This window comes from Callorhinchus milii, unplaced genomic scaffold (assembly GCF_018977255.1).
Source record: "Callorhinchus milii isolate IMCB2004 unplaced genomic scaffold, IMCB_Cmil_1.0 Scaffold57, whole genome shotgun sequence".
NCBI lineage: Eukaryota > Metazoa > Chordata > Chondrichthyes > Chimaeriformes > Callorhinchidae > Callorhinchus > Callorhinchus milii.
The window spans coordinates 216,295-239,970 of record NW_024704798.1 but is presented as its reverse complement, the minus strand read 5'-3'; the positions used below and the strand labels follow the sequence as shown (position 1 = coordinate 239,970).

General features: G+C 44.4%; 4 non-coding genes across 4 annotated transcripts; all 4 read right to left on the bottom strand.

Annotated features, from left to right (window-relative positions):
* Positions 1 to 8,797: 8,797 nt before the first annotated feature.
* On the bottom strand, positions 8,798 to 8,880 carry trnas-aga. The gene has a single exon. It is a non-coding gene; the product is annotated as a tRNA-Ser (tRNA).
* A 1,006-nt stretch (positions 8,881 to 9,886) lies between these two features.
* Positions 9,887 to 9,958, bottom strand: trnah-gug. The gene has a single exon. It is a non-coding gene; the product is annotated as a tRNA-His (tRNA).
* A 482-nt stretch (positions 9,959 to 10,440) lies between these two features.
* On the bottom strand, positions 10,441 to 10,514 carry trnan-guu. Its single transcript has one exon. It is a non-coding gene; the product is annotated as a tRNA-Asn (tRNA).
* A 2,283-nt stretch (positions 10,515 to 12,797) lies between these two features.
* trnak-uuu lies at positions 12,798 to 12,889 on the bottom strand. The gene is made up of 2 exons: positions 12,854 to 12,889; positions 12,798 to 12,833 (listed from the first exon to the last, which is right to left on the bottom strand). It is a non-coding gene; the product is annotated as a tRNA-Lys (tRNA).
* Between the last annotated feature and the right edge of the window lie 10,787 nt (positions 12,890 to 23,676).

Sequence of the window (23,676 nt, the reverse complement as noted above, 5' to 3'; positions counted from 1 at the left end):
ATGAAGTTCGATACACAAACGAACCTGGAGTTCACTATTCTACTGAACCAAAGATCGTGGCCAGTACGGGCATCGAACCCATGACCTTGGCGTTAGCACCAAACTCTAACCAACCGGATTAACCGGCCTCAGTTACCAATCACATGACTCTTATTGATAAAAACTGTGCAACAACAACTTACGTTGATATAGCGCCGCTAACCCGGAGCAGTAACTTAGAGCGCTTCTCTGTGGGGCAGCATGGCACCAAGATGCGAGAAGGGGGACTGAGGCCAAATGTCCGGCTGCTCACTGTCCCTCAGTTATTCGGCACAAGTCTCAGTTCTGTCAGAGCCAAAAACATGAAGCCCTCATTTTCCTCACTCTACTGCTGGCTGCTTTCTCCCGTGAATGCTATAATTCTGAGAGTTTCACTATTCCTCTGTAGCTGTTATTCTGTCTGCAATGTCACAGAGATAGGAGATTTCACAATAATTCTTCTTCAGTGCTTTATTTTTTGCAGTGGTCGTGGCCGATGTGTTGCTGACACAGCCGCCGTGTCTAACCGGGACAACCGGCCAGGTCCTGAGACTGACCTGTGAAAACAGCGGGTTTGATCTGAGCAGCAACAACATGACCTGGTATCTTGTATAACAAATCTAATAGAATTTTCAATGAGGTTGCGGAGCGGGTGGATAAATGCAGTGCAGTTGATGTTGTTTATATGGAATTTCAAAAGGCATTTGAAAAAGTGCCACACGAAACACTTGGTAGAAAGATTGAGAGGAGACAATATCGGCTTGGTACTACAATCTTAAGGGGGAAAAAGAAGAAAGGAACCTGGGGTTTCAGGAATATATATCCTAGTAGATGGCAGGACAGGTAGATGAAGCTGCAAAATGGCTAATGAAATAATCGTAAAATGAAAATCAATGGCAAAGCCATCACTTTGCTAAGCTGCTCTCTGAATTTCGTCTGGGTAACCGCACAAATACATGTGTTTGTGCAGGAACTCAAAAGCTGCAACATGTAACCAGGTTGCCGGGCAATAAACCGTGCAACATTAGGGCTTGTGTGGGAATATATTTTAGAAATCCTCCAATATAAAGAATATAGAACATACGATATCCACAATAATATAAAACTGGTATACAGAGTTACACGATTGTTTTTTTCGGATCTTCATCTCTGTATCACTGTCTCTTAAACCTCTATTGTTGTTCCCATTGCTGTGTCCCCACAATTTTTGCGGACTCGACTGGCCACCAGTATATACTTGACCGTCATAGCGTTGAACAACAAAATCATAACGAATGCGAGAATTGGTGTTAAACAACAACAACAAGATTCCATTTATAGAGCGCCTTTCACGTCGGGAGGACGTCCCATGGCGCTGTACAGTTGGGTCAGGACCTGAGCAGGGGGGAAATGATCAGGGTGAGGGGAGGGAAGAGAGGGAGCGAGGAGTGGATAGAGAGTCGAGAGGGGAGCTAAAGGCTCGGTCAAAGAGAAAGGTCTTGAGATCGGCCTTCAAGGAGGAAAGGGAGGAGGCAAGGCGAAGGCACTTGGGGATAGAGTTCCAAAGCCTAGGGGTTGAGAGGCTGAAGGCACGGCCACTGATGGTGTGGCGGTTGGGGCGGGGGATGTCGAGCAGACCTTAGCTAGAGGAACGAAGGGTACGGGTAGCTATGTAGGGGGATAGTAAGTCGGAGAGGTCGGAGGGAGCAAGGCCATGAATGGCCTTGTAGGTGAGGATGAGGATCTTGAAATCGATCCTCTGCGGGATGGGGAGCCAGTGGAGACGAGCGAGGGTGGGAGTGATGTGGTCCCGAAGCCTGGTGCGGGACAGTACACGAGCTGCAGAATTCTGAATGACCTGCAGTGTGGAGGGAGGTGCCGGGAAGGCCGGCGAGGAGAGAGTTCCCATAGTCCAGCCTTGAGGTGATAAACGCGTGGACCAGAGTTTCAGCAGCGTGAGGGGTGAGGTCGTGTTGTAGTCTGGCGACATTCCGGAGGTGATGGAAGGCGGTGCCAGTTGTGGCGCGGATATGAGGGAGAAAGGGAAGCTCAGGGTCGAAGAGAGCACCAAGTTTCCTGACTGGCTTTGAGAGGTGGAGAGTGCAGCTTTGGATGCTGATGGATCGGCGCCTGAGGTGCGCAGGCGCTGACGTGAGCCAATCAGGAGGGCCTCAGTTTTACGCACGTTGTGCTGAAGAAAGTTGTCTCTCATCCAGGACTCGATGTCGGACAGGCAGCTGTCAGGACATCGGTGGTCGTGGAGTGAAGGTTAGACTGTAGCCCGCTTAAGCAAAGGGAGTGAATAAGTAACCTTCTCTTTGACCGTGCCTTCAGCTCCCCTCTCGACTCTCTACCCCATCCTCGCTCCCTCTCTTCCCTCCCCTCACCCTGACCACTTCCCCCTTGCTTGGGTCCTGACCCAACACTACAGCGCCTTGGGACGTCCTCCCGACGTGAAAGGCGCTCAATAAATAGAATCTTGTTATTGTTGTTGTTGTTGTTGAAAGGTAGAGTTGGGCGTCATCCGCATACATGTGGAAGTTAACCCCATGTCTGCGGATGATGTCACCAATGGGGAACATATAGAGGGTGAAGAGGAGGGGACCGAGGACAGAGCCCTGAGGGACACCGCAACGGAGCAGACAAGTGAAATACAGTGGATAGAGTGCATTTCAATTTCCAGAACAGATTTGTCAAAATACCGAATGAGAGGATGCTGACTGAAATCAGTGCTTGCGGTATCAAGGGAGAGCTGGCAGAAGGTTTAAAAAACTTGTGGAAAATCTCGATTAGGCTGTTCGAATGAAAGGTTGAAGAGGAATGTATTGAGAAGGGTTTGAAAGGAGCCAAGAAAGGGGGCCCGATTGAGCGGTAGTGGGATGAAGTTCCAGAGGGTGGGAGCAGAGAGGGTGAAGGTCCTCCCGCCAACACTTGGGTCAGTAAATTGTGGAGGTGAAGCAGACTGTAGCCCGCTTAAGCGAAGGGAGTGAATAAGTAATTAGTGGTTGATAGTTCACAGAGCAAGGGGGAGCAAAGCCGTGGAGGACATTGAACGTGAGGACTAGGCTATTGAACTGTATCTCTGAGTGATGGGGAGCCAGTGGAGCAATGGGAGGCTTGGTGGATCCGGGATGTAGAGTTCTGGGTGAGATGCAGCATGTAAAGAGAGGATTGTGGGGAGGCCAACAAGCATGCAGTTTGCGACGTCGAATCCTGTATGTGATGGAAATATGGACGAAGTTCTCGGTGGTCTGAGGTGATAGATAGTGGTGAAGCCGTCCAATGTTCCAGAGACACGGAAAGTATTAGCTGGTCATGGCACTTGTTTGCAGGTCCAGCCCATAAGTATGTAGAGCAGTCCTTCTTCACTTGCTAAAGCTCCTGTAGATTGGTACAGAAACGAATGCTGCACAAATTGTTAAAACACATTCTCTCCTCGACTCCTGCTAAAATTTTATCATACAATGCATCCAACTGACAAGTGAACTATCCATAATTAATACTTTATTATTTTTTCTTAGGGGCCTTACCTGACTGCGTGTTACTTCTTCAACTTGTGCTCTGCAATAGTGAGGCTGCATTACACACACAGAAATTTAAGCAGCTCTTGCTGAAACGCTAGGACACTGACTCGTAGGACGACTGTTCAATGGAAAGGGATATGTGTATGAGATGATAGCAATACGATGACAATTCTCACACTCATTTGATGCTGAGATATGTTACCAACTGAGCGAGTAACCACACCCCACTTTTCAATCAACTTTGGAGAGTGTGTCTTCCTTGAATCCAAATTGCAGTTTAAGCTGAACAACCCCAAATCAACCACTTTGCTTTTTCCTCCCTTCGAAATAAAATCCTCGTCTCCCATGACATTTCCTTTCCTGTTGACACAATTTACGTTCTTGCATTTAACACACACACTTGGTCACGATACGGATTTTCTCGCCGGATTATCCAGTTTCTCCTCGTAATATAAAGACAATACAGAACTTTCCAGATTATGCCCTTTTCCACACAAGGCTCCACAAGCCTTTGACCGCAACTTTCCTGGCTCCATTTGCTCTGCAAAACGCAGCAAATTGATTACAAGAAACTATTCCTCAAATTTAATACACGCATACTCTTTTCTGAATTTCGGCAACCTCCCTGCCCACTCTCTGGAACTCAATCTCAGAGTGCCCACATGCCCAACGTGCGGAGCGATTTGTTAACGAAAATTGTTCTTGTTATTGTTTTTGAAACCAGGCCTCGCTCGCTCACACAGCGTCTTCATGGTCCGTATCAAGATCTTCCGCTTTCTCCACACTCTTATTTATCTTCCCCTTCCAACCCACCTGACAACCACCACTTCCTCGGGTCTCAATATTCTATGTTGAAGTGCGTGAGTGTTAACTATTTTTAATTTTCACAATTCCACGCACTACCCCACGTGAATATAGATTCATAGAAGCAAGTGATAGATGCAAGAAACCCTGATTCTCCAGCGACCTGGGGCGTCTTTCCAACGTGAAGGACACAGTGTAATTTGCGGTTTTCTTTTTGTTGCTATATTTGTTCTCCTTCTACTTCCTGTGAAACGTTTTCAACAATATTGTTCCTTTCTTTCTGTTTTTATTTTATTCTAAGCCTATTTTTAATATGGTTTTATGTATCTTGTTTTCAGTTCACAATGCAAATTCAATCCGAGTATTACATGTGCAATTCTCAAGTGAATATGTTACCTTGTTGTTCATATGTCTGGAACTAATTGCGTTCATGATGCAAGATGTAGTTTCATGTTCCTTATTAGTAAAAATTTATTTCAGTGCGACGGCAGTGTGTTCACCTCAGTCTCTGCATTCAGCAACAATATGTTCAACAGAACATGGAGCAACCAACGTTGTATGCAATAATTGCTATTTACTACGCCATTCTTGCAGCATTTGGAATTCCTGGTAAGCCTGTTTGGTCTCAAGCATTAGCAATGATCAATAGGTTACTGCATTTTGTGACAGAAGACATTTTATAAATTGACATATCAGGTTATTCATGTCCGTCGAGAAAGATGTATGTATGTATCGGACTTAAAAGTAGATTGTAATGCGCATAGGAGCAAATGTAACCAGGAGTAGAGATACTTAAGTCTATGAAAGTACCATCAATAGTGGGAAGCGCTGTGGTAAAAGGTAGACAAAGATTTACAAAGATTGCACAGCACCGAAGGGCTACACTCTTTTCACTTCGAATATTCTAAACGAGTCCAATGGAGTCTATCAATACAGTGGTGAAAAAAAAACAAGGTTTATTAAATAGTACAAATAGTTTAACTTTCTCTTAAAACTGAGAACATAGATACATCGAACTGATATTGATTCCACTGGAAAGTGCGCTTACCCAACTCTACACAACTCCAATTATTTTAAATATACATGTTTCTCAGAGATAGCCTCCACCCTCCGCAGGCTGATAGTGATCTCTGACCCGGCTCTTTTGCCATAGGAAAATAATTGATATGATAGCTAATGGGGAGGATTTCTATTTTTTAGCTTGAATTAATCAGGAGTCAAGCAACGCGCTTCTATCACTCTGAGTCCCCAATTTCACATCTGTGCTGAAGGACATCATTGCTCAATTCCTCGATGAGAGGAAGAAATAGAACACAGGCACTGAGCGAGGGAAAGTTATCAGAATTCGACTTTTTTATGCCATTTCTTTTTGGGAGTAGTTGAAACAATTGAAAGTAAACTCTGCGAACATAAAATAGATTTACATTTCCAATCAAACTCAATTAGGTAAATGAATAATGTCCTCGCGCAATGATCAATAATCTTTCGAAGATGTTCCTTTGCGTTTTACACGATTTACTGTAAATTGCACTAACTCTATTTTGTTTGAACATGTTTGAAACAATTCAAAAAAGCGCAACCAAATATGACACAGATTTACATTTTTAACATAAAAAATTATATTCATATAAATTACCTTTTCTCTTTTTATTGCTCCTCTCAGTTAATTTGCTGGCGATTGTGATCCTGTCAAGAGGAAATTGCGGTCTCTCCAAGTGCATCACTCGCTATTTGGTGGCCATGGCAGCGGCTGATCTCCTGGTTGTCCTTGTAGATGTGTTGTTGAACAAAATTAACAATCTGTATTTCCCATTGAATATCTTATTCTACACGCCAGTTTGTAGCGTTAGAGTTGTGCTGCTAACTGCAACTATCCACAGCTCTCTTTGGTTCACTGTTGCTTTCACTTTCGATCGTTTTGTAGCCATTTGCTGCCAAACGCTGAAACCAAAATATTGCATTGAGAGGATGGCCACAGTGGTTATCGTAACTCTGTCTATTTTCATCTGTTCTCTGAGCTTTCCCTGCTATTTCATATTTGATCCTTATATTATAATTAACAATACACCATGGTACTGCGCATTCAAATCAAGCTTTCATACCATGGCCATCTGGAAAGCGTTTGAAAGGTTTCATCGTGTTTTTCTTCCCATGTTTGGTTTTGCTTTCATTTGCCTTTTTAACGCTCTGACTGTCAGGCACATGATGATGGCTAACAAAGTCCGCAGGAGGCTTCGGGCTCAGAGAAGTGCAGAGAAACCAATTGATCAAGAGATAGACAACCGAAGAAAATCCGTCATTTTACTCTTCGCCATATCGGGCAGTCTTGTACTGTTGTGGCTAACTTTTGTTACATATTCCTTCAAATGGCAACTTTCGAATTTTAATTACACCGCAACGTTTGTCAACAGTATGCGGTACATAGTGCAAGAAACCGGAATCATGCTTCAGAGGCTGAGTTGCTGTACCAACACCTGTATTTATGCTTTGACTCAGTCCAAATTCAGAGAAGAGCTCAGGAAAGGAATAATTTATCCATTTCATATCATTGCTAAATTCCTGAAGTTATGCTAAGACTTCGCACATTGTAGAGCTTCAGGAGCATCAGAGAATGCATCAACAAAAAGGGAAGCCTTATAACATGATGAACCAATGAGCATTATGCGGTTGTTGTAACAAAATAAGAAGGAATGTTTGATTGTTTATTGAAAGACAATCTGTCACAAATATTTTACAAAATGCGATTGAGTATGCTCAATGTGCTCTCCTCCACAGAAGTGTTCAAAATGTGTTATTCGGAAGCATTTTGTTTGCTGTGTGAATAAATATTGGGGATAAAATAAAATTTATTGAGTTTGTTGATCTACTTTTCTTTTCGTGTTTCTTAAAGTCAATGACTTTGTCTGGCAGCGGATCTTTTTCGTATAAATACAAGTAAGCAATTAATGCGGACTGTGTCAGATAGAAATGCTGTCCATAAACACATCTATCCTCACGAGTGGTGGCATAAGGGTTTTCCTCTGAGCTGAATTGCCACAAGATGGCATGAGTAAGGAAGGCAGTACAGTCACTGGGGGCATGGTCTTAACCACTTTGTTCCCATTCACTCTGCAAGAGAAAACTGCCATAAAACGTAGGATTCTCGAAGCTGAGCAAGCAGTGGAATAGTTTGCCAGACCATGTTTTCAATATCAAGCTTTGTCATTGAGGGAAGATTGTGTGCGTTCTCGGGGGTTGCAGATTATCAGAATGGCACAGAGTTCACAGTTTCTTTCGGTTACTTTTAAGCATTGTGATGGCTCTGTTTCAGATACAATGTTGAACAAAACGTAATCATAGATTCACTGAATATTACAGCACAGAATGATGCCTTTCAAAACATTTGGAAGAGCCAGTCAATCAGGCCCTTCCCATAGCTTTCTCCCCCACCCCACCCCGAAATAAAAACTCTATTCTCGGTTAACCAATATACATAGAGAAGACTGAAGACAGAAAGCAATTAGTAACCAGGAAGTGGATTGTGTCTGTTAAATTTCTTCTTAGTTCAAAAGTACAAATTTACATTATAAATGTTATCCTGGAGTTAACAATTGTAACTTGGTTTGACATTTTGCGTTTTGCATCTGGAAAGTGTTCCAACTTACTGTCATCATAACACTGTGCAATATCAAACAAATTCAAGGAAAATCTTGGGACTCATTTAGATTAGGAGCAGATAATATTAATAATTATCAGCATGGTGTGTGTATATTTCAGACGTTGTCTCGGTAAAACAGACTCCAACCACTCTTACGGGAGAAGATTGCGAGAACAAATGCGCCAAATGTGTCTTTCAAGCCGGATCTATTGTGAATTTCAAAAGCATCGATTTTTTCAGACAGTTTGGAAAAAGAACACAGTGGGAGTCAGTCACTGATGATGGACGGTTTATTACAAAAGTAGTCGAGGAATCGGTTTCATTTTCTCTTGAAATCAATCACTTGGAAGTTGAAGACAGCGCTACCTATTAGGTTTTACCAAAGAAAAGCAACGTCATTATGCAGCTTTGTTAACTCTCTTTAAAATAAAATGGGTGCAAGTATTTTGAAAACAATTACACGTTTATATTTCTGTCATGCTTTGAACAGTCAATAGAGCTCATCTCTACTCAACCTCAGCTGCATTCTTTACATTCCAGAATCGTGTTCTAGTTATATTTTGAGTTGCATCAGAAATAAACAATAAAAATGATTCAGAGCACGAATTGTTATAATTTGTGGAAAAGTTTTCACTTCAACGTATACCATTTGATGTACTGCTCTGAAATAACTTTTACTTATAATTTTATGAAGGAAGACTTTCAGTGAGGTCAGCTTTGCTTTGGGCGAGTCTCCATCACGCCTCTTCCACAGGTTATCACAATTCACAGTTATTATAAATGTAGAAACATTCCTACAAACAGTGGCACAATTATAATAACAGGGAGCAGTATCCGTAGTCGGCAGGATTCGAACCTGCGCGGGAAGTTTCCCAATGGATTTCTAGTCCATCGCCTTAACCACTCGGCCACGACTACTGACAATCCAATAAAAAACTAATTTGGAGAAAATCGTTCCAGCTCCTGATTCCTCATTAATATTTCCTGGATTAAAATTGTCATTTGATTTGATTCCTTGCATTTCGTACAGTGGAATAGCACGTTATCACATTGTCGAGACAGCTCCAAGACTTTGATAAGATTTTTTATTAAGTGACATATGTTGTGAAAGTGTATTTCTGCAGAACCTCTGCACCAATTTGCCGACAACAAATAGCCGTGACTTGAATGGCTAAAGTTCTCCTGGCAATTTTTGGCCACAACATTTTAAATAAACTTGATTCACTTAAACGCCCACTATATGGTCTATTTATTTGTAAGGGTTGCGGCTTTAGTCGGTAATCATCGAGCAGTTTCTCCGTCACACTCTGCAGTCCGCAATCCTTTTCTTCTTGCACATCCTGGTCCAATTATTCCCTGGGATTAGATAAAGAGGCTGTGTTCCCTGGTAAACCATGCTCATTCCCTTCAAAACACAGGAATTCCCATGTCAGGATGCTTAGAAGTTTCCAACTTCCAATAATCATGATGATCCGTTTCTGACGCCAGGCTGATAACCAGAATATTTCATCGTAGGTCATCTGTTACAATATTTATCTTTCAAAAAAATTGATTCATAAATGTTATTATGTTGTACGGTTGAAGGAGCTGAGTGAAGCATTATGATGGCCGAATGGCTGAGATATTGAATTCCAACCTCAATTGTTTTATCAGTGCACGAAATTGTTATGACCGCAGTTGAAGTAATCTATTATTACTTCCTATGAATAGAACAGATTACTTGTCTTTGACTTTTTTTTACAGATAGCGGGTAAAGCACTTGGAGACGTCTCGAAGACAAGATAAAGCGCTCCACCAAAGCATTATTATTATTATCATTATTGTTGATTAAATGCAAACGGGGAAATTTAAATTTCAGATTAATTGTGCACTCAATTACTTTAAAACGTTTCAAAAATATGTCGCAAGGAAAATCGATGGTGATTGCCGTGACTCGGATTCGAACCGAGATTGCTGCGGCCACAACGCAGAGTACTGACCACTATACGATCACGGCTGTACACCTCCCTCCACATACAGTGCAGTTGCTCACAAATATCAGAAACGATTTGCATTAAGTTTTGTACAATTAACGTGTTATTCGCTGCTGTTCTGGAAGTGCATTCACTTTTTCCTGTAACGCAGAATGTTTTATATTTAAACGAGTTGCATAATGGAGACAATTGTCTTTTATTGAGAAAATGTTAATCCGGCATTTAAGATCAATTATTATCTCATAGATAATATGATCAGCAATGACTGTGCACACAATATTTGTACATCATGTTTAAGAGTGCAATGGATTTGTGATTTATGTTTTGAATCGATTCTTACCTGAATTTGTAACCTCACTGGTTGGTGAGCTCCGGCCTCTCAGCGTATCTGAGGCTGAGGTTGTGGTTTGCTTGAGTCGAGTAGGTCGCGAGTGTAACTGGTGGTGTTCATATTATTCAATGTGCGAAGAAAACTTGAAGAATAATGTTTATTCCAGTAGAGGACCGTCCCTGGGTGGGCTCGAACCACCAACCTTTCGGTTAACAGCCGAACGCGCTAACCCATTGCGCCACAGAGACTTCTATGCACCATTTTTGCCAGAAAAAAATAGCTTTTTATTGGCATAATTGTTGTCTCGGAAGAACTGTGGATTGAGAAGAAACGACAACATCTATAAATGAGTTTTCCAAAAGTGAAACCTGAATACAAATAGATGGAAACACTGACCACTGTGTGATGTGGGATTGTTTGCCCATCAGCTCCTTGTTCTCCCACAACTGACATCCAAATAAAATACAAATGCTTTTAAAACTTGATTTGGATCAACTCAGCAACTAATTTTGGAAGAAAGTTTTTTGGAGAATAGTTTGAAATGTCTTCAGAAATATAAGAGTTACGTGATAGTACATTATTTTATTCATCCTGAGCTGGAATGATTTATAAAGACATATAGCGAAATTGAATTTGTTGATCGGTTCCGGTTTTCGAAATATTCCAAAAAGTTTCTCATTTACTTCACTGCTGAGCGGGAACAGCTTTTACTTTTTCTTGGTTGTCGGAAGATATTTACCTCTTGACAACGAAAGGGATTCCTGGAGCTGGAGAAGTGAAGCTAATTGATGATGGAATCAAACTGATCGAACGGCCATTGATAATACCAAAGTCTCAGGGCATTGCCACTTGCACAGAAAACGTTGGCCGCGGGTTTATCATTGGAAGATGGAGTCATATTGAAACCTTCTGCACACAACTGATTTTATTCAGAAAATACATCCGACGCGGTCGATATAAAGGATGAACAACATCAGGAGCATTTGATAGCAGTGAGTTTCAAACCAACGTCCCCAAACGGACTGGAAATTAAATCGAGCGCCTTAGACCACTCGGCCACTCTATTCTATGTTTGCCCTTGTCTGCAAAATACAAGTAACAACATAGCTCACGACTTTTGTTAAAATTTTGTTTGCTGCTATTTAACGATTTTATTACAAATTTCAAGCATTATTAGATTGATGTTCGACAAATCTATTTGGGGATTTATTTTAATTGATTGCCGTACTGCACCGCTTTTCAAATAAATTGTCAGAAATTAAACTTTTTTGATAGGATCAGGTGCCATTGGTTTGAAAATCTTGCAAAGCACCAGTCGCTTCCTTCCCGGTTGCAAGACCTTGAGCTCTTCTTATTTCCTATTTCAGCGATAATAAACCATTTCTCTACGTGCATTAGGAAGATTCAATTTAATTCCAGGTGTTACATCGCATCGCTGAATTTCAGCCATTTTACGAAAGATCTGAAAGTTGGGTGGAATAATATTTCAGTTCTATTCATTTCTCCATAAAAATAGTGTCATAGAAGTTTCCGTAGTGTGTGGTTATCACGTTCGCCTCACACACGAAAGGTTCGAAACCTGGCGGGAACATTTATTTAATTTTTATTATAAAAAAATCATTCTTGAATATCAACGAACACACAATCTTCGAACTGAAGTGGTTGGAGCCGCATAACATACCGACACTATGAAAAGAATGGGCATTTTGTACAGCTGGAAACCAACATAGATTTCAGCAAAGCAAAAAACATAAAACGTTGTTTCAGCTGATGAACTGAATTCCGTGGTTGCTGCGGTTTTGAAGCACATGATGTCGCATAAACACGTGTAGAGTCGGTTTCCGTTTGATCTGAACTTCTCGAGTCATTGCAGAATATAATCTATTAAAGTGAAATGAGTAACATGATGACGCCATCTATTGCTCTCAACTTATTCCCCTGTTAGCAAAAATATCACTTTAGAGTGCGGCGATCACAGTCAGATGTGGATAATTTGTTTTCATTTAACAACAATAAATTGCATTTCACACAAGACAATACAGAGTGGAAGATACAGACGTGAAACTCCAAGGAAGAGTATATTAGAGATGCGGCGCGGAGACCTGGGTGATTAGGTTTCACTGTGGAGATTGGAGACACATAGAGAGTGATTGAGTTGGAGAAACAGAGGTAGATTTCCAGAGCCTGGTGTGTTGTGACTTAATGTCAACACCGTTAGTGACATTTAAAGGTCGGGCACAAACAGAAGGTCAGTGTGAGCTGAGGGCAGGAGGTGGGCAGAGACCCACAAGGAAGCTCAGCGTTAGCTCAGTGCATGATGTCACCGGAGTCTCGTTTAACTTGGAAAGAAGAAACTGAGATAGTTTTGTATAAAAAATACGATATTAATCTCATACTTCATGTCATCTTTTTGAAATAGTAGAAAAGTAAATTAACATTTGTACCTTTTCATTTCCACCCCCACACCATAACACCCCTCTCCCTCCCACCAGCCCACCACACCATTACACCCCCAAAAAAAATATACGGAACGCCCAAACAGGGACTTGAACCCTGGACCCTCAGATTGCCGTCAAATTGATCACTTTAAAAGTCTAATGCTCTACCGACTGAGCTACCGGGCTCCGTGATCTCTAAATAAGCGTTTTCTCCATATAAAAGGCCTGGTCTCTGTATAACAGACCTGGTCTCCGAAAACAGACCTGGTCTCTCTATATATTAGACGCCTCGTCTCTGTGTAACCGGCCTGGTCGCTGCATAACAGACCTGGTCTCTGTATAAAAGACCGGGTCTCTGTACAATTGATGTCTCTGTAACATTGTCGGTCTCTGTATAGCAGGGCTGGTCTCTGTATAACAAGCCTGGTCGCTCCATAACTGGCCTCGTCTCTTTATAACATGCCTCACCTCTGAATAACTGGGGGTAATATTCACGATTGATTGGGGGGGGAGTGGAATGGGAAGTCTGAGGAATGAGACTGATAAGTCGTTTCTAGAATGCAGAATAACTTTGTGGCTTCCGTTATTCCTATTCAACTTCAGAAAACATAACTTCGATATAAGTGCACAGTAACCAACACCGATTCTAAGCCGTTTGGACAATTGCTTTTCAGAGTCCAGTAATACCAATCGCTCAGAACGCAAACATCACAAAATATCTGCAATAGAAGTGTGAAATTGGGTGAAAAGATTCCGTATGTCCAGGACTGTGATTGTGACAAGGACAGGAAGTAAAAGTAAAGGAACGTGTCTCCACGAGCAACCAAAATCGACCAAAAACAAATGGCAAACATTATCTTTCCACCATGTCCTTCGATTCACACCAACATTTTTTTTTAGTTTAAATTTCTGTGGATCAAGTTTGCGTGGATCTCGGCCGACTGCAGTCATAGAGAATTGTGGAAACGGGCAACGGTGCCTCGGTGGGGAACAGCGAAGCATGTCATGACTCGTATTTTCGGTATGAAGGAGTTTTGAATGTCGAACGGGGTAATGTTGACTGCATAAGATGTAGAGTGCATCCACGAAATGTCATGCTGTCGGTGCCGGAGTTGTGGAGGCGCTGAGGGGAGCCAAGCACCTGGGCCTCGATTTTGTTGACATTCAATTGGAGAAAGTTATCTCTCACCCGGCACTTGATGTCTGAAAGGCAATCTTGGAGAACAGCAGTGGTCCTGCAGTCTCACCTCCCATCCCTTCAACTGAAACTTCGTGGTTGTGTTCTTGGTTAAAATCCTAACTTCAGACGATCTCCTCTTGGTCTCCACAAATGGCTTCTTCTTCTTCAGCCCCCGCAAAGCATCGTGCAGCATTTATTGGATATTTGCCCTTAGTCCTCTCGTATTTGAATATAAGTTCTGGTTGTTTATAGCGGAGTGCAAAGTTTTTTGCAGACGGATATGTTAAATCGGATCCCGTTGAAAAATTGCGTCCTCATTTTTTCTATTGGCCCATCAGCAGCGAGAGCAGCCCTTCTTGTCTTGTCGAAGTTCCCCACAATCGGATACTCCATCCCACGGTCCCTGCTCCTCGCTTCCTTCCTTGACACCTTCAAAGCCGGTCTCAAAACCCATCTGTTCGGACGTGCCTTTGGTCTCTCTCCCAGCTCTCTGCCTTTCCTAAGCTCTGCACCATGTCTCTCCCACCCCAACACCAACTCTCCCCCCAACCCTCACCATCAGACCCACCCCTAAAGGATCCCTCCCCTCACCCCCAACCCTCCACCCGACTGGGGCCCCGACACCTGACTGTTCAGCGCTGTGGGACGTCCTCCCGTCAGGAAAGTCGACTTTGTGGAGTCCTGTAGCTCAGTGGTTAGAGCACTCGCTTTGCAAGTGAGAGACCTAAATTCAATTCCAGGCAGAGGGCGAAACCTTGGGCAAGTTTCCTTACTCCACACAGAGCCTAATAATAATCCCTCCAAAAAAACAACAATAAATTAGTCATTTTGAATCTACGACTGTTTGTGGGCAATTGGCTGCCGCGTACGCCCACAAATATACAGTCAATTCACTTTACAGTGTGTTCTGTGAAGCGCTTTGGGATGTCCTCCCGACGTGAAAAGCGCTATATCAAATGCAAAGATTATTATTATTATTATTATAAATATAATTTTGTTGTTGTTGCAGTTGTTGTTGTGTAATAGGGCCACTCAGAGCAGAGGGCAGAATAAGAAAAGAATGAACCGAGTGGTGGTAATAAAACATTTGGAGGCGCTCAAGGCGGTCACGCAGCGGAGTAACTGTGCCGTACAACATGGCGGTTCTCGGTGGGTTGCGGTGCCGTACAACATGGCGGTTAGCGGTGGGTTGGAGTGCCGTACAACATGGCGGTTCGCGGTGAGTTGGAGTGCCGTACACGCACAAGTACACACACACGTTTACGAGGCCGGATAGACGCGCTGACGTCAGCTCGAGCGCAGCCTGAAAGCGTCATGACGTCATGGCCCTGGAGACCGTCGGGCGCAGCTCAAGAGAAACAGAGACAAAGAACAATGGCGGCGGCAGCGGTTACAGAGAGAGAGAGTGAGAGAGAGAAGAGAGAGAGGAACATTGCTGCCGCAGGTCAGTCGCTGTCTCTCTCTCTCTCACACTCACTCTCTCTCTGTCACCATCACCGCCACAGACCGCGGAAACTACAGCTCCCGTCAGACCGCGCGGCTCAGAGCCCTCGGGGGAGGGGTCAGTGACACAGTGACACAGAGACGGAGACATCTCCACACAGTCCCTCACACACACACACACAGTCTCTCTCTCTCACACAGTCTCTCTCACTCTCACAGACACTCACACACAGTCTCTCTCTCACACAAACTCACAGTCTCTCTCTCTCACACACAAATGGTATCTCTCACATACACACAGTCTTTCTCTCTCTCACTCTCTCTCATACACACAGTCTTTCTCTCTCTCACTCTCTCTCATACACACAGTCTCCCTCACACACACTCAGTCTTTCTCTCTCTCAATCTCTCATACACACAGTCTCCCTCACACACACACAGTCTTTCTCTCTCTCACTCTCTCTCATACACACAGTCTCCCTCACACACACACAGTCTTTCTCTCTCTCACTCTCTCTCATACACACAGTCTCTCTCTCACACGCAATCTCTCTCTCTCTTACACACACAGTATCTCACACACACAGTCTCTGTCTCTCTCACACAGTCCCTCACTCTCACACACACACACACAGTCTCTCTGTCTCACACACACAATGTCTCTCTCCCACACACACACTTTCTCTCTCTCTCACACACACTCTCTCTCCCTCACACACAGTCTCTCTCTCTCTCTCTCTCACACACTCTCTCTCTCTCTCACCCTCACACAGTCTCTCTCTCACAGACAGTCTCTCTCTCACACAAACACACAGTGTCTCTTTCTCACACAAACACAGACAGTCTCTCTCTCACACACACACAGTCTCTCTCTCTCTCTCTCACTCTCACAGACAAACACACATAGTTACCCTCTCTCACACACACGCACACAATCTCTCTCTCAATCTCACAGACACACATACACAGTCTCTCTCTCTCACACACAATCTCTCTCTCTCACAGACACACGCATACACACACAATCTCTCTGTCTCACTCACACACTCTCTCTCTCTCTTTCCCTCTCGCTCTAACACACACAGATACACACAGTCTATCTCTCTCACACACAGTCTATCTCTCACACACACATACACACAGTTTCTCTCAGACTTACACACAGTATCTCACTCACACACACACAGTCTCTCTCACAAACACAGAGTCTCTCTCTCAGACACACAGTATCTCTCTCTCTCTCTGACACACAAACAGTCTCACTCTCTCTCTCACACACACACACACACAGTCTCTCTCTCAAACACAGAGTCTCACTCTCACACACAGTCTGTCTCTCAAACACACACAGCATCTCTCCCACACACACGCACACAGTATCTCTCCCTCTCACATACTCACATATCATCTCTCTCCCACACACACACAAACACAGTCTCTCTCACACACACACTGTCTCTCATACACACAGTCTCTCACACAAACACACAATCTCTCTCTCACACACACAGTCTCTCTCACACACACACATTCTCTCTCTCTCTCACTCTATCACACACACAGTCTCTCTCTCACACACACATTCTCTCTCTCTCTCTCACTCTATCACACACATAGTCTCTCTCACACACACACAGTCTCTCTCTCATAAACACACACAGTCTCTCTCTCTCTCAAACACAGTTTCTGTCTCACTCACACGCTGTCCCTCTCTCTCTCTCTCTCACTCTCACACACACACAGTCTCTCTCTCACACACACACAATGAATCTCTACCACACACACATAGTCTCTCTCTCTCTCACACACACACTCTCTATCCCTCACACACAGTGTCTCTCTCACACACAGTCTCTCTCTCACACAAACACAAAGTCTCTCTCTCACAAACACACATTCTCTCTCACGCACAGTCTCTCTCTCTCTCACACACCAACAGTCTCTCTCACACACGCACACAATCTCTCTCTCTCACATACACACATTCTCTCTCTCACTCTCTCACACACACAGTCTCTCTCTCACACACAAAAACAGTCTCTCTCACACATGCACAGTCTCTGTCTCTCACACACAGTCTCTCTCTCGCTCTCTCACACACACAAAGTCTCTCTCTCTTACACAGAGTCTCTTACTCTCACACACACAGTGTCTCTCTCCCACACACACACACTCAGACTCTCTCTCACACACTGTCTCTCTCTCTCACACTCAGTCTATCTCTCACACAAACACACAGTGTCTCTCTCTTACACACACAGTCTCTCTCTCACACAAACACACAGTGTCTCTCTCACACACACACAGTCTCTCTCTCATAAACACACAGTCTCTCTCTCTCTCACACACACACAGTTTCTGTCTCACTCACACGCTGTCCCTCTCTCTATCTTTCTCTCTCACTCTCTCACACACACACAGTCGATCTCTCTCACACACATACACACAGTCTCTCTCTCTCACACAGTCTCTCTCTGACACAAACACACAGTGTCTCTCTCTCACACACACAGTCTTTCTCTCACACACAAACGGTCTCTCTCTCTCTCACCAACACACACAGTCTCTCTCTCTCTCACGCTCTCTCACACACAGTGTCTCTCTCTCACACACACAGTCTCTCTCACATACACACACACAGTCTCTCTCTCTCTCACACACACAGTTTCTGTCTCACTCACACGCTGTCCCCCTCTCTCTCTCTCGCTCTCTCTCTCACACACACACACAGTCTATCTCTCACACACACATACACAGAGTCTCTTTCACATTTACACACAGTATCTCACACTTACACACAGTATCTCACACAGACACACACAGTCTCTCTCTCTCACACAAACAATGAGTCTCTCTCTCACACATTTTCTCTCTCTCACACACACAAACCCAGTCTCTCTCTCACATACACACAGTCTCTCTCTCAATCTCTCTCACACACACACACATTCTCTCTCTCACTCTCTCTCACACACACAGTCTCTCTCTCTCACACACAGTCTATCTCTCACACACACAGTCTCTCTCTCTCACACACAGTCTATCTCTCACACACACAGTCTCTCTCTCTCTAACTCTCACAGACACACACACAGTTTCTCTCACACACACACACACAATCTCTATCTGTCTCTCACACACACAGTTTCTGTCTCACTCACACACTGTCTCTCTCTCTCTCCCTCTCACACACACAGAGATACACACAGTCTATCTCTCTCTCCCTCACACACAGTCTCTCTCTCACAGACAGTCTCTCTCTCACACAAACACAGTGTCTCTTTCTCACACAAACACAGACAGTCTCTCTCTCTCACACACACAGTCTCTCTCTCTCTCACTCTCACAGACAAACACACATAGTCACCCTCTCTCACACACACGCACACAATCTCTCTCTCAATCTCACAGACACACATACACAGTCTCTCTCTCTCACACAATCTCTCTCTCTCACAGACACACGCATACACACACAATCTCTCTGTCTCTCTCTCACATACACAGTTTCTGTCAAACTCACACTGTCTCTCTCTCTTTCCCTCTCGCTCTCACACACACAGATACACACAGTCTGTCTCTCTCTCACACACACACAGCCTATCTCTCACACACACATACACACACAGTCTCTCTCTCAGACTTACACACAGTGTCTCACACTCACACACAGTCTGTCTCTCCCACACACACACGCACACAGTATCTCTCACACACATACTGTCTCTCACACACACACTCTCTCTCACACACACACACACTCTCTCTCTCTCACACACACACAATCTCTCTCTCTCTCACACACACACATTCTCTCTCTCACTCTCTCTCACACACACAGTCTCTCTCTCACACACACAAAAACAGTCTCTCTCGTACACATACAAAATCTCTGTCTCTCACACACAGTCTCTCTCTCCCTCACAAACACACAATCTCTCTCTCTTACACAGAGTCTCTTACTCTCACACACAGTCTCTCTCTCTCTCCGACACACACACAGTCTCTCTCACTCACACACACTCTCTCTCTCTCCCTCACACAGTCTCTCTCTCACACACAGTCTCTCTCTCACACACACTCCGTCTCTCTCTCTCTCTCACACACACACATTCTCCCTCTCACTCTCTCTCACACACACAGTCTCTCTCTCACACACACAGTCTCTCTCTCTCACACAATTTCTCTCTCTCTCACAGACACATACCCAGTCTCTCTCTCACATATACACCGTCTCTCTCTCACTCTCTCTCACACACACAACAACAACAATAACAACAACAACAACAACAAGATTCCATTGAAAGAGCGCCTTTCACGTTAGGAGGACGTCCCAAGGCGCTGTCTCCCTCTCTCACACACACAGTCTCTCTCTCTCTCTCACTCTCACAGACAAAAACACACAAAGTTTCTCTCACACAGATGCACACAATCTCTCTCTCACTCTCACAGACACACATACGCACAGTCTCTATCTCTCTCTCACACACACAGTTTCTGCCTCACACACACACTGTCTCTCTCTCTCTCTCGCGCTCACACACACAGATACACACAGTCTATCTCTCTCTCACACACACAGTCTCTCTCTCACTCCGTCTCACACACACACATTCTCTCACTCTCTCTCACACACACAGTCTCTCTCACACACACAAACGCAGTCTCTCCCTCACACACATACACAGTCTCTGTCTCTCACACAGTCTCTCTCTCTAACACACACACAGTCTCTCTCTCACACACACACACACAGTCTCTCGCTCATACACAGAGTCTCTCAATCTCACACACATACAGTCTCTCTCTCTCTCTCTCACACACAAAGTGTCTCTCCCACACACACACAGTCTCTCTCTCACACACACTCTCTCTCCCTCACACACAGTCTCTCTCTCTCACATACAGTCTCTCTCTCTCTCACACACAGTCTCTCTCTCACACAAAAAAACACAGTATCTCTCTCTCACAAACAGAGTCTCTCTCTCACACACACAAACGGTCTCTCTCTCTCCCACATACACACAGTCTCTCTCTCTCTCACTCTCTCTCTCACACGCAATATGTCTCTCTCTCACACACACAGTTTCTGTCTCACTCACACATTGCCTCTCTTTCTTTCTTTCTCTATTGCTCTCCCAAACTCACAGTCTATCTCTCTCACACTCACACACACTCTCTCTCTCTCCCTCACACAGTCTCTCTCTGACACACAGTCTCTCTCTCACACACACTCCGTCTCTCTCTCTCTCACACACATGGTCTCTCACTCACACACACAGTCTCTCTCTCTCTCTCTCTCTCTCTCACACACACAATCTCTCTCTCTCACACACACTGTCTCTCTCTCACTCTCACACACACACATTCTCCCTCTCACTCTCTCTCACACACAGTCTCTCTCTCACACACACACAGTATCTCTCACACACACAGTCTCTCTCTCACTCTCACAGACAAAAACACACACAGTTTCTCTCACACAGATGCACACAATCTCTCTCTCACTCTCACAGACACACATACACACAGTCTCTATCTCTCTCACACACACAGTTTCTGTCTCACTCACACACTGTCTCTCTCTCTCTCTCTCTCGCGCTCACACACACAGATACACACAGTCTATCTCTCTCTCACACACACACACCGTCTCTCTCTCACTCCGTCTCACACACACACATTCTCTCTCACTCTCTCACACACACAGTCTCTCTCACACACACAAACGCAGTCTCTCCCTCACACACATACAAAGTCTCTGTCTCTCACACAGTCTCTCTCTCTAACACACACACAGTCTCTCTCTCACACACACACACAGTCTCTCGCTCATACACAGAGTCTCTCAATCTCACACACATACAGTCTCTCTCTCTCTCTCACACACACAAAGTGTCTCTCCCACACACACACAGTCTCTCTCTCACACACACTCTCTCTCCCTCACACACAGTCTCTCTCTCTCACATACAGTCTCTCTCTCTCTCACACACAGTCTCTCTCTCACACAAAAAAACACAGTGTCTCTCTCTCACAAACAGAGTCTCTCTCTCACACACACAAACGGTCTCTCTCTCTCCCACATACACACAGTCTCTCTCTCTCTCACTCTCTCTCTCACACGCAATATGTCTCTCTCTCACACACACAGTTTCTGTCTCACTCACACATTGCCTCTCTTTCTTTCTTTCTCTATTGCTCTCCCAAACTCACAGTCTATCTCTCTCACACTCACACACACTCTCTCTCTCTCCCTCACACAGTCTCTCTCTGACACACAGTCTCTCTCTCACACACACTCCGTCTCTCTCTCTCTCACACACATGGTCTCTCACTCACACACACAGTCTCTCTCTCTCTCTCTCTCTCACACACACAATCTCTCTCTCTCACACACACTGTCTCTCTCTCACTCTCACACACACACATTCTCCCTCTCACTCTCTCTCACACACAGTCTCTCTCTCACACACACACAGTATCTCTCACACACACAGTCTCTCTCTCACTCTCACAGACAAAAACACACACAGTTTCTCTCACACAGATGCACACAATCTCTCTCTCACTCTCACAGACACACATACACACAGTCTCTATCTCTCTCACACACACAGTTTCTGTCTCACTCACACACTGTCTCTCTCTCTCTCTCTCTCGCGCTCACACACACAGATACACACAGTCTATCTCTCTCTCACACACACACACCGTCTCTCTCTCACTCCGTCTCACACACACACATTCTCTCTCACTCTCTCACACACACAGTCTCTCTCACACACACAAACGCAGTCTCTCCCTCACACACATACAAAGTCTCTGTCTCTCACACAGTCTCTCTCTCTAACACACACACAGTCTCTCTCTCTCTCACACACACACAGTCTCTCGCTCATACACAGAGTCTCTCAATCTCACACACATACAGTCTCTCTCTCTCACACACAAAGTGTCTCTCCCACACACACACAGTCTCTCTCTCACACACACTCTCTCTCCCTCACACACAGTCTCTCTCTCTCATATACAGTCTCTCTCTCTCTCACACACAGTCTCTCTCTCACACAAAAAAACATAGTGTCTCTCTCTCACAAACAGAGTCTCTCTCTCTCACACACAAACGGTCTCTCTCTCTCCCACATACACACAGTCTCTTTCTCTCACTCTCTCTCTCACACGCAATATCTCTCTCTCTCACACACACAGTTTCTGTCTCACTCACACATTGCCTCTCTCTCTTTCTCTTTCTCTATTGCTCTCCCAAACACACAGTCTATCCCTCTCACACACACACACACACACATACACAGTCTATCTCTCACACATACACACAATCTCTCTCTCACGCTTACGCACATTATCTCAAATACACACAGTTTCTCTCTCTCACACAAACAAAGAGTCTCTCTCTCTCACACATTTTCTCTCTCTCACACACACAAACACAGTCTCTCTCTCACACTGATTCACAGTCTCTGTCTCTCACTCACAGTCTCTCTCGCTCTAACACACACAGTCTCTCTCATACACAGAGTCTCTCATTTTCACACACACGCAGTCTCTCTCTCTCACACACACAATGTCTCTCTCCCACACACACACACAGTCTCTCTCTGACTCTCACACACACTCTCTCTCTCTCCCTCACACACAGTCTCTCTCTCACACACAGTCTCTCTCTCACACAAACGCAAAGTCTCTCTCTCTCACACACAGAGTATCTCTCTCTCACACACAAACGGTCTCTCTCTCACACACAAACACAGTCTCTCTCTCTCTCACTCTCTCTCACACACATAGTCTCTCCCTTTTTCTCACACACAGTCTCTATCTCTCTCACACACACACAGTCTCTCTCTCTCACACACACCGTCTCTCTCTCTCGCACACAAACGGTCTCTCTCTCTCTCAAATACACACACAATCTCTCTCTCACACACACACATTCTCTCTCTCGTACACACATACAGACTCTCTCTCTCACACACACAATGTCTGTCTCCCACACACAGTCTCTCCCTCTCTCACACACAGTCTCTCTCTCTCACACACTGTCACTCTCTCTCTCTCTTTCTCTCCCGCTCTCACACGCACACAGATACACACAGTCTATCTCTCTCTCACGCACACACACCGTCTCTCTCTCACTCTTTCTCACACACATATTCTCTCTCTCACAGTATCTCACGCACACACACACACACAGTCTCTTTCAAAAACACAGAGTCTCTGTCTCTCAGACACTCAGTCTCTCTCTCTCTCTCTCACACACAAACACAGTCTTTCTCTCACACACATACACAGTCTCTATCTCTCTCACACAGTCTCTCTCTCTCTCACAAA